Here is an 18,939-nt window from a genome sequence, read left to right on the forward strand (position 1 = left end):
AAACTCTACCCTGGTAAATTTGTGGTCAGACCAGTTCTCTGCTCTCGAACCCTGTTTTCTGTTGTTTAAGATGTTTATCAAGACAATACATGCACCACTGAATATAGACCCTTATCATTAGTTCTGCTTTGCCCTTTGTCCTGTTCCCTCAGAAGCATGTGATCTTTGTTCTGCCTTTTGCCCTTTGAAGCATGTGATCTTTGTACCTACTCCCTGTTCTTACACCCCCCACCACCACCCCACCTTTTGAAACCCTTAATAGAAAACTTGCTGGTTTGAGGCTCAGGTGAGCATCACAGTCCTAACAATATGTGATGTCACCCCCGGTGGCCCAGCTGTAAAATTCCTCTTTTTGTACTCTTTCTCTTTATTTCTCAGCTGGCCAACACTTATGGAAAATGGAAAGAACCTACATTGAAATGTTGAAGGTGGGTTCCCCTGATAGACACACATACACACACACATATATATATACACACACGCATATACATACTATATATATATGTATATACACCATGGAATACTACTAAGCTGTAAAAATAAACAAACTAATGACACTAAGGGCAATTTGCATGAAGTGGGAGAGCATTATTCTAAGTGAAGAAATTCAGGAATAGAAAACTGAACATCGTAAATTGTCACTTCTAAGTGGGATCCAAGCTATCAGGATGCAAAGGCATAAGGATGATGTAATGGGCTCTAAGGATTCAGATGGGAGGGTGGGAGAGGTTGAGGGATACAAGACTATATATTCAGTGCAAGGTACACTTCTCACATGACATGTGCACCAAAACCTCAGAAATTACCACTAAAAAAGTATGCATCTAATCAAACACCACCTGTTCCCAAATAACTATTGAAGTAATTAAAAATATCAGAATAAAATCAATCAACCAGACAAATATTTTTAAATATCTGGAAAAAATAGAATTTGCTCAGGAAACCAAAGATGTGGCAAAATAGTTCAATTTTACAGTAGGAAGCAGGTAAGAGTGGCTATATTTCTAATTCCACATAATTTCTACTGAGAAATGACTTAAGCTCTTAAAACAGTAAACATTTGGCAATCAATTTTAGCAAAAAAATGTGACAATGAAGCTGCATGCAGTGTAAAAGTAAAGGAATACTACTTATTTCAAAATATCAAAAAGGAAGGGAGAGACTTTTTATACAATTTAACTATATAATAGTTTCTTTAGCAACAGTTAAAACAACAGAATCCTGTTCAAAATGAAGCCAAATTATTCTGAGTATGTGCAAAACAGTACTGATACTCTCAGTAGACTTCTTAATGTTCTTGTGTTTATGTAAAATGTGTGAAATATAGTTAAGCTGAGTAATTTTTTCATGTAACTTGTGAATTAAAACAACAAATCTCAATATAAGTGCAACAAATTTCAATATGAGCTCATATGGCTTTATATTATTTATTTTCCCTAGAGTTTTCTTCATTGCCACAAAATATTTCTAACCATTACCTGGGTGGTAAATCTCTGAAAAACAAATTTTTACTTGACAAGGTAGATTTTGAAAAGTTTTTTTTTTTTTTTTTTTTTTTTTTGGTCACAGGAAGAAAGAAATCTTGAATCACAATCTTTTCTTTCTTGCTGGAATAAACTGAAGTCATCCCATCTGTCTGGTTTTCCAGCTTCAAATGTCAGACATAACTAATCCCTTTTTCCCTTCATCCCTTTTCTAGCAAACTTCCAGAAACAAAACAGGCAAAACTTTGTGATGATAAATATCACAGTTGCCACAGAGGCCAGCAGAAACCCAATCACATCCAAAGAGTGGTACTGGAACCAGGTGAGGTCACGGGCTGCAACTCGAAGGTGTTTGGCTCCTTTGTGGTGCATTACAAATTCAATCCAGAAGACTGCTCGATCCAGGGGCTTCACTGGTTGATCATGTTGAATTCTTGATAATTTCATAATATTCTCTTTGTATTTGAAGGATAAAAATACAGATACCAACACTGAAAGTAAGTTAATTTGCCTGTACATATCAAGTCTACGAAAGGCTTTTAAAGTGTCAAATAATTCAAAGTAAATGTCAAAGAATTGACAGAGAATTTGTGTATTTTAATTTGAGTCATCATAGATAGTTTGGCTTTTAAATTGGACTTTTCTCATTGACAAATATTTTTAAAGTAGAAATAGAAGGTCAGGTGAGAAGGTTAATTTTTTTCAAGCAGAGAAAATATACGGCATTTTGATTGTTTTTAATTGTTTAAGTTTTTGTGGGTCCATATTAAGTGTACATATTTATGGGGTACATGAGATGTTTTGATACAATGTGAAATAATCACATGATGAAAAATAGGATATTCATCCTTTAAGCATTTATCCTTTGTATTATGAACAATCTGATTACACTCTTAGTTCTCAAACAGGCATATGAGCTCATGCTCAACATCATGAGCCATTTTAAGTGCTGTAAGAAAGATTGTGAAAATGCAATGTGAGAATTATCATCTGTAAGTTCCTAAAAAGGAATTTTATCATGGTGAGTGACATGCCTCATAGCTAGTCACTTTGCTTTTACATTACTGTTTTGTCTCCTTCTGTTTCCCACCCTGTAGCCAGAATGATTTTTTGAAATTAAAGTCAGAGTATGGCACTCCTCTGATTAAGATTTTTGTCTGGCTTCTCATTATTTTAATCATAAAATTCAACTCTGTTATTTGGTCTACAGAACCCTACATTGTAAGACACTGGCAAGCTCTTTTCTAACACATTTCCCCTGCACACTGTCTTCTAGATTGGCCTTCTAATTTTCTTGAAGCTTCCAAAGGTGTTCCCATCTTAGCACTTTACACATTTTGTCCCTTCTCTCCTGCTCTTGGAGTATTCTTTCTTGCTACAACCCAAGGCATGCGTCTCTCCCTTTTTGTGGCTTCCCTCTAAGTGTTACCTCTAAGAGAGGCTTTTACTGGCCAGACTATGATGCAGCCTCTAGGATTTTCTCTATTTTCTGTGATTATTTTCTATGTGATTCCTTGAATTTTGTAAATGATTTATATACCTCATAAAATATACCTTTAAATATAAAATACAAAAGATACATATACTAATTGAGTAGTTCAAAAATGGAAGATCATCTTGAACATTATCTTGAGGTGAAGATACCAATTTACCTACTGTTCAGGTCATGGTATATGCTATCACAACCTGCCTAGAATAACTCCCTTTTTCTGAACCTTTTAGTGACCACTTTTGTCCTCCAACTAAGGATTAGCCTGACTTTGAATAACAACATTAGTTTTGCTTGTTTATGTAATTGAATTATATAATATGTACTCAAAAGTGTCTTTTTCTTTAATGTAGCAGTTCTTAGGTAATTCCATTGCTATGTAGTATTCTGTTGATTGATAAACCACAGATTATGTCTTCATTTTATGATGAATAGATATTTGGGTTGCTAACAATTTTTGGACACTGTTGATAATTTTGTCATGAACACTCTTCTATACAGCATTAGATTTATGTATTTATGTATATCTGTTGGGTATACAATTGAGAGCAGAATTGCTGAGATAAAAGTGCATGCATACTTATGATTCACTTCTTGACTTTAAATTTTTTTGAAGTGTATTTTGTTAGTTTCCAAAATTTAAAGATATTTTAGTAATAGTATTTTTAACCTCCTTTATTTCCACTATGGCTGGATCATATAGTCTTCATGATATTGAATCTTTTTATATTTTCTAAGTCTTGATTTACTGCCCACAACACATCACTTCAAGTAAAGATTAACTATTTGACGTACTCTAGGAAAATGTGTCTTTAAGTTGATATATACAATACATATACGTGTATTGTATATGTATATATGTGTGTGTATATCATTTTACATTATAAGATTCCATTTCTTAATTGTGTTCTTCAAATGTTTTATGTCCTTACTCATTATTTGCTCTTTTATTAAAAGCCTGTTTAGATTGAGTGAAAGTATTTGTATAATCACATTTAAATCCACCACTTTGTTTTATATTTCTTTTCTATTTTTCCGAGTTGGTTTGTGTTGCTTTTCAATTATTTCCCATCTTCTTTAAAGGTATATTGATCATTCATTATCCTTCTATTTTCTTTAGGATAAAGTATTTTTAAAGTATTCCTTTAGATGATACCCTCCTTACACAAAAACTTTATTGAGAGTAGTTATAAATGCTGAATTGATGGTAGCTGGACTCCGCAAGGAATTTTGCACATTGTTATCTTTGGAGTGTGAACAAAATCAATTATTAAAAATATAACTTAAAACTATATTTTTTGTGCTTCAAAGACCATCATCAAAAAGTAAACAGTTAGTGCACCCAGAATGAGACAAAATATTTAAAAATTATATATCTGATTTGACCTATAATACATAGATAGTCCTTAAAACCTAATAATGAGACAAATAGCAAAGTTAAAAATGTTCCAAGCATTGGAATAGACATGTTTTCTAAGAAGATATTTGAATGATCAATAAGCACATATAAACATTCTCAACATCTTCAGCAGTAATGAAAATGCAATCCAAGACCAGGATGAGAGATCATTTTACAACCACTAAGAAGACTGTCACAAAAAGACAGAAAATAAGAGGTTTGGCAACAGTGTGGAGGAATTGGAACCATGTTGTACTGCTGATGGTAGTGATGAATGGAACAAGTACTTTGGAAAACAGTTTAGCAGTTCTTCATAAACATACAGTTCTCACATGAGGTAGCAATTCCACTTATAGTATCAACCCAAAAGAAAGGAAAACATGTTTTTGCAAAAACATGCATAGCAATATTCCTAGTAGCCACAATTGGAAACAATCAAAAGGCCAGTGAACTGACAAATGAACAACTAGATTATGACATATCCATACTATAAAATATTACACAAGTGTAAAGGAAATGAAGTATTAAAACACACAACAATATGAAGTAAAATAAAAACCATAAGAAAACAACAAAGAATTAGGCTAGGTGAAATGTCATTTACACACACCTGAGACTGTATGATTCCATTTATATGAAATATCTAGAGAGAATAACTTATAGAGAAAGAAAACAAATTGGTGTTAGACTAGGACTAAGCAGTTATGAGAAGTGATTTTGGTGTCATTGCAGTTTCTTTTGTGTTGATAAAAATGTTCTAAAATTATATAATGGTGATAGTTTAATGACTTTGTAAACATAGTAAAAATATTTGGATTTTATGGCATAAATAGGTGGATTTTAAGCTATCAAAATTAAATCTCATTTTTAAGTCTGTTACAATAATGATGACAAAAATTAATTTTTCAGCAAGAAAATAGTTATCTTCTGAGTCACTGTAGATATTTAATTAAAACATTTTATTATATTATTTCAAGTTTATTCTTCCTTTCTATTATGGATTCATTATGTTAAAATTTTAAGAAATGTATTTTTTATATTATCTACATCATTTTAAAATTATTTTTGTTTAGAAAATTGTTTCACTAACTGGTTACTCATTAGATGTATGGGATTCAAATACAATTTTTAAATAACAGATAAAAAACAAAGCAGATTTCAGGTTGGTTAAATCATTTAAATTCTTTCAAGATTACTCTCTTTTAAAAAGGATGAAACTCATGCTCACTATTGAAAAGAGAAGCTGTCTACAAATACCACCTAGTGAAAAATATTGATCTACTCACAAAAGATCATTAATTACTGTCTTCAGTGCATTCAGCAGGTCTGTACTCGACATTGTGTGGAAGTCCAATCTAACAGCTGTTCCCTTGGCCTTCATGTGAGCAATGTTATCAGGCTGATCCCAACACAATGGAATGCCCACCATAGGGATCCCATGGTTGATTCCCTCATAGATGCCATTGGCTCCACCTTGAGTTATAAAAGCTCTGGTTTTTGGATGACCTAGGATTGGATGAATTTTAGCAAAATTATTCATAGGAATAAAATGAGATACAAAATGAAAGGCTCTGAAAGTGACAGTGTTTTCTAGATAACACATTAAACTAATTTGCTATTACTTTTCAGATTTCAGAGAAATAAACACGTACTTGTTTAGGAGATATAACTGAAGTCTCTATGGTGTGTGTGACTTCAGACTGCAAAACATAATACAAGATTTCCAGTTGGACTAATGAAAAGTGCATTCTAGATTTTTTAAATGTGCACAAAAGAGGACAGCAAAGAGATGGGCATGAAATAAAGTTTTATTTTAAGTACAGTCACAGAGTGTGATATGTGGGGTGTGCAAGGCAGCAGGCAGTGGGTTGGTGGTGGTGCTAGGATTGAGGAAAGACGGGTTACACTTCACCATGAAATGTGTCATTACTTTAAGATTAAGATTAGGAATTTAGTCCTCCAGAAAATACAGTCACTGGTGATACAAGAGCTATTATATTTACTGGCATTTGAAATAATCCTGCAGGAGAGGAGAAAACAGATGTAAATTTGTAGAAATAGGAGACAGAGAGACAGCCCAGGAAGATATTGAAAAATTCTGTGAGATATAATAGCACCTAAAATAAAGATTCTCTCTGATTCTGACCATAAAGAATGTGAGTGTATATCATAAAATGCCAACAATTATAGCATATTTTTCCCCTAGGACTGGAAAATAAATATAAAGAAGTTCTTTTTTGTTTTCCTATAAGAAATATTCAATAAGCATGTTTCAAGATGAACTATTAACACTCTAATGTGCAGTTACTAATATATCCAGTATTTGTTCACCAGAGTGTTACCTAGAAGGTCATTCTGGGGTATCCACTTGTAGAGCCAAGTATTGAGACCTAAGGCATCTGGTTTATTCCCATCAAATCTCCACAGAACCTGTTACAGTAAAGAGCATATCTTATTCCATGAGTGGAACTCAAAAATTATAGAACGTTAGAACTGTAAAAAGGGTAGGAATGAGATCAAGGGATGTTTGTAAATAAATCTACTCAAAGACTGATGTAAAAAGAATACTCACATTTTATTTTCTTAACTTTTATAATGATTTAGATACATAAAAAACCATGATTTTCCAAAATAGTTCTATAGAAAAATAAGATTATCAATGAAAAGTTCAAGTATTCAAAAAATTGTCACACTTTTTAAAAGAAGACCCACCTGCGGCCAACCATCATATGAAGAAAAAGAACTTAACATCACAGATCATTAGAGAAATTCAAAGCAAAACCATAATGACATAGCATCTCACAGCAGTCAGAATGGCCATTATTAAAAATTCAAAAAATATCATGATGTTGGCTAGGTTGTATAGAAAAGGAATGCTTATACTCTGTTGGTTGGAATGTATGTTAGTTCAACCATTGTGGAAGACAGTGTGGCCATTCCTCAGAAACCTAGAGGCAAAAATACCATGAAACTCAGCAATCCCATTATTGAGTATCTAACCAAAGGACTATAACTTGTTCTTTTATAAAGATCCATGAACATATATGTTAGTTGCAGTACTATTCACAATAGCAAGGACATGCAGTCAACCTAAATGACCATCAATTATGGACTGAATAAAGAAAATATGGCATATATACACTACAGAATATTATGCAGCCTTAAAAAAACAAAAATATGTATTTTGCAGGGATAAGGATGGAGCTGGAGGCCGTTAGCCTTAGCAAACTAACATAGGAATTGAAATCCAAATGTGACATGTCCTCACTTACGAGTGGAAGCTAAAAGATGAGAACACGTGGACACATAGGTGGCAACAACATACACTGAGATGTGTTGGAGGGTGGAGGGTGGGAGGAAAGAGAGGATCAGGAAAAATAATAAACAAATATTAGTCTTAATACCTGGGTGATGAAACAATCAGTACAACAAACCCCCATGACACAAGTTCACCTATGTAAAAAACCTGCACATGTACTCCTGAACTTAAAATAAACGTTAATAATAAAAGTTAAATTAATTTAATTTTAAAAATAGAAATATTATTTAAAAAGTGTAAAAAATTATAGGGAGTCATTAACAGTAACTATTTAGTAATGACCTATATGTTTGTTTTATGTATTTTATATTAGTTTTCATCTCCAAATTTTATTGTAATGTATTCATTTGTTTTTGAATAATATGAGAAGTAGTTTAAATGTACCTACTTGTCGGTAGGTTATTATATTAAAGCCTGTTGTTCTTTGCCTGACAAAATAGCAAGTCTATAAAATAAGCTACTTACAAGAAATAAATAAATGCTGCCAAGGTTTTATGTATAACTTCATTGGAATTACAAATTATCAAGCACTACTTCCAAGAAAAATTTCAAGTGACAATTTTTGACACAAATTCAGAATATTACCGTTATTGTTAATTTTGGATTTTTTTTTGGCCTAGAAATGAGGAACCTGTTGGTATCATGAATAAAAATAAAGCTATTGAATAAACTCAAAATTGTATTTTTCTGAATTTGGTCAACTGATTATTAACACTTAGACAATGTGCTACAAAGCTTTGACAACAGTGATTAATATGTTCTGCTATAGCCAAGACATTTTTAAGTTACTAATTTTGAAACTCCAAAGCAATCCTCATAAACTGAACAATAATTTACAGTGTTTTTTATTTGCTACGTCAGTGTTAAAGTAACTCAGGTTTCAGCAAAAAGTTAGAGGTCATTACAAGAAAGCTTTATCAGACAGGAAATTAAAAAGTAATTGACAAATACACAAAGGTCGCTGGTTTACTCTATATAGAAGAAAATATATTCCTACTATGTTCTATGAAGGGGGCATCTGAACCTGTTCCTCTGCCTGGCTTCCTTCTGTTTGACTCCTTCCTATATTTCCTTCGCTGCCTCCATTGGGAGGAGTTGTTAATCTGGTAGTTAATACTGAGTCATTGTGGGGCCACATTTTATACTGTACAGGATCCACCTTCAGGTCAGGATCCATCTCCATCCTTTCTCTTTCATCTTCCTGCTTCAGGCAGTGTTCTCTATTTGTTGTCACATATTTCACATAAACATTTGACTTAAAGTACAAACAGAAATAGTACATTCCTTAATTGTAAACATTCACCAAGAGCTTCCAGAGTAGTGAATAGAGGTGGCCCAAGAGTAAGTCAAATGTTCTTCACTCATTGGATACTGCTGAGATTAGGAAAACAGCTTTGAAGAAAGTGATCATACGTCTTACTTGTATTTCTACAAAGATGCAGTTCTGGATATATATTTTTAGTTGAAAACACCTGAAAGTCATTCTAAAGACTACATTAGACACCATTTTCACTTACCTGAAATATATTGAGTTAATTTCAGCAGTATGTATGACTCTTAATATCAGAAATTAAAAATAACCATGGGTCTCAAGTTCCCTTTTGTGGATACATATGGAGTACTGAGTTCCCACTGATGCTAATAGGAACCACTCATGCACACCAAGGGTAGTAACTCCCCCAGGGCCACATGTAACCACTAAGTCTGAGGCACAACTATTACTTGTGTCGGTGGAAGCTACACAAGCATATTTAAGGCTGTATTTGGCTGTAAAGAGTTCAATCTACTCTTAATATTCTTTCTATGTAGATCACAAAGATTAACAGCCTCTTTCAGTAGTTTTCCACACCAGTAAGGCACTTTATCTTACCTTTTGTGGGATCTTGGCAAGGGCTGTTGCAATTACGTTGGCCCTTTCTGCTGTCATGTTACTAATCATTGACCCCAGAGAAAACACCACAACACCATTTTCTCCAGAGCTCTGTACAAACTCCTCCATTTCCTGTGAAAAAAAATCGTTTCATCACAAAAGAGTATCACCACAGCAGGCACCACTGAAAGAATTGGTACAAAATATTAAAGAGAGAAAATCAAGTATTTTGAGGAATTATTGGAGTAAATAATATTTTTTAACTGACTCAATCACTCAGTTTCTTTGCAAGAAGATGTTTGAGATAGTTGGCCTCTGTTAAGGATATTTGTGTAAATATGTGTGTATATGTATGTATGTGTCTGCATGTGTGTAATGGAGAAAAGAAACGGAGCTATTACATTGTAGTCAGGGAGATAATGTTAAAAAATATACCCAGACTCTTCACTTATAATACTATAATTACTAATATAAGTTCTTGAAAAAGTGGCACCACTAGGCTTTAATCCTATATGTTTGTTCTGCTAAATCACTTGTGTTTATTTCAAGCAGGTTTTCTGTAGAATTCTTTTAGTTTGAAGCCATTAGTTGTTTACTTCCCTAAATATGAGCACCGAGGAAAAGCTATTCACAGTTGGGATAATTTTATATCTACATTTATGTTCCTCTACAATGCTTTATGCTTCACTTAAAGTTTGTCAGAGTTTTCCAGTAGTTTTTCAAAAAATAAAAAATGAAAATAAAAGCTGGTGGTTAAGAATCACTGACATTCCTGAGTCTACTATTGTGATTTGGAATTTTTATGGATCAGTCTTGAGAGTCTCATTTATCATACCAAATTGTAGGGTTTATAGTTAGTAGTTGAATAATTGTACCTTTCAGGTTATTGTTTAGGTGGAGCACCTATTGCCCTGAAATCACACTGTTAAATTGATGTGTTATTTATAACTGCATGTGAGGAACTCTCATCATCACTTTGTTGTGTCTCAGAGGCAGCACTGGCACCAAAATAGAAGACGCCACCAGGCCTTTCTTCAGGGGAGATCTTGTCTCTCTTTTGAGTAGCTCACGCACACCACATTACACTCCTGGTGAAGATGTGCTTGGCTGCAATTGATTGAGAATTATTCTGACTTGAGTTCCCCAATGTATACCAATATTTAAATTTAAATATTTTCAGATTTAATCATTGGAGTAAAACTTTTCCAAATGGTTTTTAACAAAACAAAGACAAAAATGTCTAAATGTAAACAGTGCACCACATATGGCAGTGTTTTTTAAAATATGATTTTTAATCTTACATTAACGTGAGAGTCCTTGTACTACTATTCCACGTAATGCCTGCGGCTTCTAGGTGTTGTATGTGATTGCAGTTACCTATAGCCACATTTATTGTAACTCGTTTTCAGTGTTTCATCTCACTGGCTTGATATCAGAGCCTTGTTTTTCTACCCAGTGTTGAAGGAATCTAACCTCTGTTTAGAGATTCATCACTGATATTGACTGGTTGTTTCTCCTTTTGTGATACTATTATAAAAATAATATAAAATTAATGTAAGAAATTTTATAAAAGTATGAAAATTTTTTTTAAAAATAATTTTTCTGAAACTTCTACCTAGAGATATTATTTATAGAAAATATGTAGTTTTTTTATTATGGATTTTGTCCTATTTATATAGGTCAATGTACACATGTGACACTTATTTAGAAAATTTTAATCTTATTGTATATACATTTTATCCTGCAAAAACTTGCCATCTTGTTATATTTATCATTTTCTAACTCACTTTATTTGTACTACGGCTGATGGTGTAATTGAACATTTCATTGATAAAATTATTTTAATGCTATTGTATGCACATAAATTTTAATCATTCTTTCATATAAGATGTTAGATTACTTCTAATGTTAATTTTGTGAATATTTTCCATAATGTTTAATAGGTACATCTTGATTTTTTTTATGATTTCATGTGAATATATTATAAAATTAATAACAATATGCATTTTTAAAACACTTGATGCATTTTGTCAAGTGTCTTATTCTCTTAAAATATATAGAAATTGTCTGAGAATGTAATATACAATTGAAAAGAACGCAACCTGGGTTAGCAATTATTTTACATAATAAACAGTTAAATAACTGGTTTCACAACCATTGACTTGCATTCAAAGCTTTCTGCAAGTTAATAACAAGACCTAGTATTAGTAATTACCACTATTGTACTACTAGTCAACCTTTTTTCTTGTCCTTTTACACCTCCCACTCTCTTCCTCCTCCTATTCACACTGTCAGTTTCCCTTAATCTGAACGGGAAATCTTTCGAGAGTAGTGTAGAGTGGCATAGATTTTTCATTAGTCTTTACCTCAGCTTTTGTCTCTTGAGAAAGTGACTATATAAAGCCCATACAATTTGCATTAAACATAGATATGGAGTTTTAACAATGGAATAAAATCTCAGTTTTATGTAAGCAAAAATGTTCTTTTAAGAGGTTGAGTAATAACGCATTGAAGAAGGCTTACTTTGTATATATGTCTTAAATGTGATATTAATTTAAAATATATGAGGTTCTTGTGTTCCTTCAAAAAGAATATAATCTTATATGCTGACAGAATTTTTTTCGTATTGAAACTAAGGGCACTATTCAGATACAAGTGGTAGAAATTATTTGGTCTTTATTATACATGCATTGTTCACTATCTCTGTGCTTCTCTGTCAGGCACCTATGATGTTGAGACATGTTCCCCCAGGAAGCTTTACTTGAGTTGCTTGTCATAAGGCAGACATCATCTGCTCTAATAGTGTATGTTTATGCTCTAAAACGTAAAATTCTGGGATCTCAGTGCAGAAATGATTTAAATGCTTTATTAAAGTCAAGTGAACCCTGTGTTTGTCTGCACATATTTAAGGCACACATTTATATTGTTGAGGAAGTGTTTTAAGCTCGAATACTGGTGAAGATCCTTGTTACTTATGGTAGAATTTTAGAATTTCAACTAGCTCATCTTACTGTCACAATTGATATGTCTAATTTTAATCAAGTCCACAGGGTATCTGTCATCTATGACTTTGCAAGAGCATATAACCTTCATGTGCTGAATAATCTGGTTCCATTAAATGAGGATTGATATCTCAAGTGACTTCCACATGTTAAGTAGTTAGATTAGTAATAATAATAAAATAACCATAATTGCAAAACTAATAACATTTCTGAGTCACTGACTATATGCTAGAGACATTTTAAGTGTTTTCTCTGTTTTAATATTTTTTCCACACAACAAAATATGAAGTTGGCACTATTTTTGTAAATGTAGGCATAATTATTTCTATCAACATTCTAGTAAACTTTTCCATCATCTGCTACCTGAATCCATGCAAAATTTCCTGAATGGTTGGCTCTTTACAGTGTGGCCCTTCTGTAATTTAATCCATTGAATATCTTGGAGGCTTTTCTTAAAAAAGAGAATCGTTTCATACATATTTATTTCTTAAGTCTTTTTAGTAGTTTTTCAACATTCTTAATGAATATTTCCACTCCTAATATGTATCTGGCTCTGATTTACCTCTTGGTATAATCTGATTCTTAGTCATTCCCTGAAAATAAAACCTGAGGACTTGAGAACTGTCCTGACCAGTTTATCTGCTTTCCCTTTTTGTCTGCCTCTCCCCATCATTCTTTTACCTATTCCTGCATATTGTTTAGCCCTCATCTTACTAATCAGTGACTCCAGGATACTTTCTATTATCTCCACTGATGCTTTCTTGACATTGGATTTTTCCTTGAGATAATAGTTTTTTATAACATTTTCATTAATTACTTTTCTATATTTCAAAGTAGAATGTAAGGTATGTGGGGACGGAAACTGTGTCTATTTTTTTCTCTGAAATTTCTGCACTTACTTGGGTTTTGTGCTAATCCCTTTATAAATATTCTTTGAATGAATGACCAATACCTTCTTAGGTGTTGCATAATCAAGACTTTACTTTAATCAACTCTATTTTCAAAGTCTCCTTACTATTCCTCTCTATTTGTAATATGCATAAAACTCACATACGTGTGATGGTATTAACATATACATGAGTTTCTAATTGGTATCTGCTTTACACCACCTACTTCCCATCTTTCTTTCAGTGTAAGTCAAACATTTTGAATGAAAACTATAGACTCATTTCTACTGAAACTTCGAAGCCAACAAAATAAAACCAACGAAAGTATGTTTACCTTAGGTAGGGGTTTGGCAGGTTTGCAGTGGAGTCCTCCAACAAAATCAACGTTTGGTAAGAATGGATGAGGAAACTGAAAACTCCAGGAGTTTCGCATAAGCCATATGTCAGCTTTCCCCATTGTCTCAGATAAGATAGTGGGTCTTCCTGACAGGAATAAAGAAAAGAAAAAGTGGATGACATAAGATAATTACTTTACATAACTTTCTGAAAGGGGTTAGAATAATGTAGGCAAAGATGTAGGTAAAGTTTGTGTGCTTTGAAAAATATATACATATATTCATATATATGAATAATATACTTTTATGTATTATATATTTTGCACACGTTTATTTATAAAAAAGACAAAGTGGTGGGAGAATTATGAGGTTAAGCAACATCTCTAATGTCACATCAGTATACTCACAATTACTAAAATAAGTCATAGAGAATTAAACATCAATTTATTTTCTTTAAAGCTTCAATAGTAGCATATAGATATTTAAACAACTCTTTGAGCTCCATAATCCATTAATTCTACTGTACCCATAAAAACAATTTTCTAACAGTCTAGTTTACACAACTCATTAAGCTATTCCTTTTATCTTTGGTTCTTCAAGTGAACTCTGGACTATTTTGAGAGTATGGCAGAAATCCTTGTCCCAACTACTCATTTGGATTTGAGCTAAGACCTTAATAATATTATCTTTTAAGTAAATATATTTGTAAATTATAGCTAGAAATTTTGAGAAATTATTGAAGTAGAGATCAGTACTCAACCCTAATCTGTCTCATATTTTTAAATAAAGAGACATAGTTTCAAATAAACTATATAGATATAACAACCTTCACACTTCAACAAGATAATTAGACTTTAAATGAATAAATTCCAATTCTTTAGTGAAGGAGTATAGAAACTTTAGAAACTTCAAATTACCCTTATTGACTTTTGCATCTGAGATGTAGACATTATCTCTCTCTACTGTGAAGGAAACCTTCTGGAAACATGGGAATATCTTTCAATATCTAAATAAGAAAATTGAGGTTTACAAGAAAACTTTCTGCAGTTATATGAATAGTTGTAGAAAAATGTGTAATTACTCATTCTAAATCTATGCATTTGGTAAGATGTTACTTGATGGATTTTACTGTTTTTAAGATCTAAAACATTATATAGTAAAACAGATGTGTAACTGCTTAAAGTCTTAGGTGTACTAATATATAGGTTTATGATTTCCTGGGGTGTTCTGTATGAGTGATGGCCACAGGGTTTTAACAGACCTTATAATTTAAGCTTTTCTATAATATTTGTGAGATTGATAGATCATCTTGTATTTTCATTTCACAAATTCACTTACCAAAAACTCCACTTCCCTGACTTTATGGCTTTATATAAGCTCTGCTTCAAAGACACAAATAAGTTAGATCTTCACGTTACTGATTAAACAAATTCTTACCTAAAATTTCACTGTAAAACTGATCCCACTTCTTCATATCACATATTTGGAACCAAAAGTCAAAATAAAGCACATAGATCATATTTTTTACCCTCTCCATGAAAGTCATTTGATCACTTAATTTTGACATAACAACAGGTATGTAGGAAGGAGGGAAAATCAGTCCTCCACCATGCCTTTCAAGTGTGTAGCCAGGAGTAAAGCGGAGACTGTACACAAAGGGGTATGTTAAATAGCTCAGCCAGCAGCTCACCACAGCGAAAAACAGGATCTGCAAAACAATGTCAAATCTTGACTCTAGTAGTTTTTTCATAAGTTTCTTATTTGAAACTACATCTTTACAGAAGTTTATAAATATATCATAAAATTCCCACAGGATTTCTTGTTCTTGTGAAAAATATAACCAAGATGTATCTTTTCGAATGCCTGACCATCTCTTAACCTGTTGCATGATGATATTCTCAAATTCAGTTTTAGTTAAAGATGTAGGATATACTTCAAGTTTAAGAGTGGATGCATCATTGGGATCAAAAAGAATGGAAGCTGAAGATGCCAGTGCAGTCACCTCATGACCTCTCTGAACAAGCTCTTTCAGGATTGTCTTCATATTCATCCAATGGCTGTATTCTGCGGTCCACACCAGCATCTTTCCGCAACTCCCAGAGCTAAAGTAACAACTGAGATGTATCAGCAGAAGAACTGAAGTCCATTTCAGAGCCATCCTGGCGCAATGCGATCATTCTTTTCAAGTCACTGTTTCTTTCGCATACTTATATACAGAGATAAATCAATCAAGTTAAAACATAACTCCAATTCAAAGTAAATTTATTATATGAGCATCCTGAGTACATGGATGGCAAGGAGACAAACAAAGTTCGATTACTTCATATTTACTCAAGGATGTTTGATGTTTCTTTTATGTTCGTATTCGTTATCATCCACCTAAGATTAATGACCTTGCAAGTACTCTGTTTTATGTAACGTATTTTATAATAGTGTCAAGAACAGTGGCAAGTGAGAGAGTCCTGCAGGGCCCTTGACACAGAATAAGAGATGAAGTGATTATACAATGCAAATAGCATTTTTGAATATCGTGGTTCACAGAATATCTTGTAAAACTTTGTTGAAGTATAATTCAAATACTGTGATTCATCAATTATTATTTAAAATTAAGTATTTCCTAGTAATTTCACAGACTTGTGCATCCAACATAACAATCAGTTTTATCTAAAAAAAGAAAAAATCCTATATATTAGCTCTAATCTCCCCATCGAATTTCTGCATCCACACTGCACTGGGCAACCAGTAATCTAATTTCTGCCTCTACAAATACACCTATTCAGGATCTTTTTAAAAGTAAATGGAACTATATAATATGTGGTCTTTTGTGGCTGGCTTCTTTTATTTAGTTTAATGTTTTTAAAGGACCATCCATAGAATAGTGTAAATAAGAACTTCATTTTTATTGCCAAATAGTATCGGATGCTATTTATAAACACAATGTATTTATTCATTTATCAGTTGATGGATATTGATTTTCTTCCACTTTTGGCCATTATGAATAGCATTGATTAACATTGATGTACATGATTTCTGTGGACATGTTTTTATTTTTCTTGGGTACATGCCTAGAAAGGCAATTACTGAATTATGTGGTAAATGTAAGTGTAACCATTTGATGAATTGCTAGACTTTTTCAGAGTGGGTGAATAATTTTCTATTCTCACCAACAATGTATGAGGGTTTCAATGTCTCCACAACCTTGCCAACCCTTGTCTTTCACATAACCAAAAAGGTTATTTTTTATTTTAATTTATAAACACACTCTAACAGACACAAAAAAGGAAGGTTTCCTTCCACATATTGGAGGGAAAAGTGAATAAATTAAATACTAACTTACCTAATACTTCACTGTAAAACTGATCCCACTTCTTTTTGTTAAAAATCTCAAATGCAAAATCAAAATGAAGAAAATGCAACAGATTTTTCACCTTTCTGCAAACGTATTTTGGTACTAAGTTCTGATATGACAACAGTTACATCAGAAGGAGGTAATGTAATTCCTCCACAGAGTTCTTGGTACATACTGCCAGTTGTAAATGGATGATAGTAGACCAAATATATAACAAATGTTTAACAGATTAAGCTGTTCAGATAGCAGCTCATTACTGAGAACTGACATCTGCAAGAATGCCATAAATTCCGGAATCTTGTTGTTCCTCATAATTTTCTTATTCAAAACAGCATACTCAAAGAGCTTTTGAACAGTATCAGAACATTCATGACATGTAGTTTTTGCATCTTTGAATCATATGCCAACAATGTACTCTTTGGAAATTTATATGTCCACATCTTGATCAATTTCATAAAAATGAAATCAAGTTCATTCTCAGTAAAAGATGTGGGATAAACCTCAAATTTAACAGCAGATTGTTGGAATCAATGAGGATGGAAGCTGAAGGTGACAAGCACAGTTACCTCTTGGTGTTCTGAGCAAGTTCATCAAGTATCAACATTAAATTGATACAAAGACTGTATTTCATTGGCCACACCATCCCCTTCTCACAGGACTCAGAGCTAGAATACAACTGTCAGCATAAGAAACAAAAAAGCCCGTTTCTTAGACAACTTGTTAAAATGCTATCTTTCTTTATACTTTCTCTAACTTGGTACATATCAATACCAATCAATGTCACAATGATTTAAGTATCGACAATAGAGGTTTTGGAAAGCAAGTGAATAAAGAAAAGGATGAACGATTTTGTGTTTGTATGTGTGAATAATAAATTTCATTCTTATTGTAAATGTGGCTGTCTCCAGAACAAGAGATAATTTAATTGTATATGAAGAGTTTCTAGTATAAGAAAGCAGCATTGTGTCAACAATGAGGCAGGGGTGTGATCTATTCTTATTTATCTAAACATTCTCAAATAGACCGTCTTCATTTTCTCTATGTATTCTCACAATTATGATATTAGCATCATTTTGTGTTTCTTGACATTGTTTTTCTGACTGTAGAATTTCACTTTCTTTTTATCCAAACAGATATGTTTTAAGTACAATTACAGTTACTTCGCTTCATTTGAAAATATTTTGTCTAAATCACAATATTTTCTTTTTCTGAATATTTGCAGCATTCCTTATATTTCTCACTCTTAGAAAGTATTTATCTTCTAAATGCCCACTCCTGAACTTGTTTCATAGATTGTCTTGTAATTCAGTTAATTTGTACTTTTAAAAAGTCTCACCACAAATTTACATCAAAGTAGAATTAGGAAGGAAAAGATGAATGTCACAAAATAAACAACTTTGTTTTTATTCTATTAATAATCTGTTAACCTGAAATGAGGTAAATCTTTCTTAAAAGGATGTTTGAACACAGTTTCTGAGCAAATATTGCCGCAGAGTGGCAATATTGTTCAATATTTTTAATGTCCTTGAGTGCATGCATTATGTGTCACCCAGATTTTCCTTTTGGGAATATACAAATTACTTTCCAGCTGATGAAGTGATTAACAACTGACATACCTCACCTAGAAGCTCTCTCTTAGCACAGCGCTGCTGAAAGCTATCTAGTATAAAGTGACTTTTCCAAGACAGCCCATATCCAATGCCTGGTCATATGTAAGACTTTAAAGGCCCATTCTCCTCATTTCAATTTGGACCAACTCTGAAGGGCTAACTTGGCTTCAGAACTCCCAGTAGGTGAGATGAAAC

The 18,939-nt window shown here is 32.7% G+C and overlaps 1 pseudogene; it reads right to left on the reverse strand.

Annotated features, from left to right (window-relative positions):
- Positions 1-1,486: 1,486 nt before the first annotated feature.
- Positions 1,487-15,943, reverse strand: LOC134739314 (UDP-glucuronosyltransferase 2B11-like; annotated as a pseudogene).
- Positions 15,944-18,939: the final 2,996 nt, after the last annotated feature.

This window comes from Pongo pygmaeus, chromosome 3 (genome assembly GCF_028885625.2).
Source record: "Pongo pygmaeus isolate AG05252 chromosome 3, NHGRI_mPonPyg2-v2.0_pri, whole genome shotgun sequence".
Taxonomy (NCBI): Eukaryota; Metazoa; Chordata; class Mammalia; order Primates; family Hominidae; genus Pongo; species Pongo pygmaeus.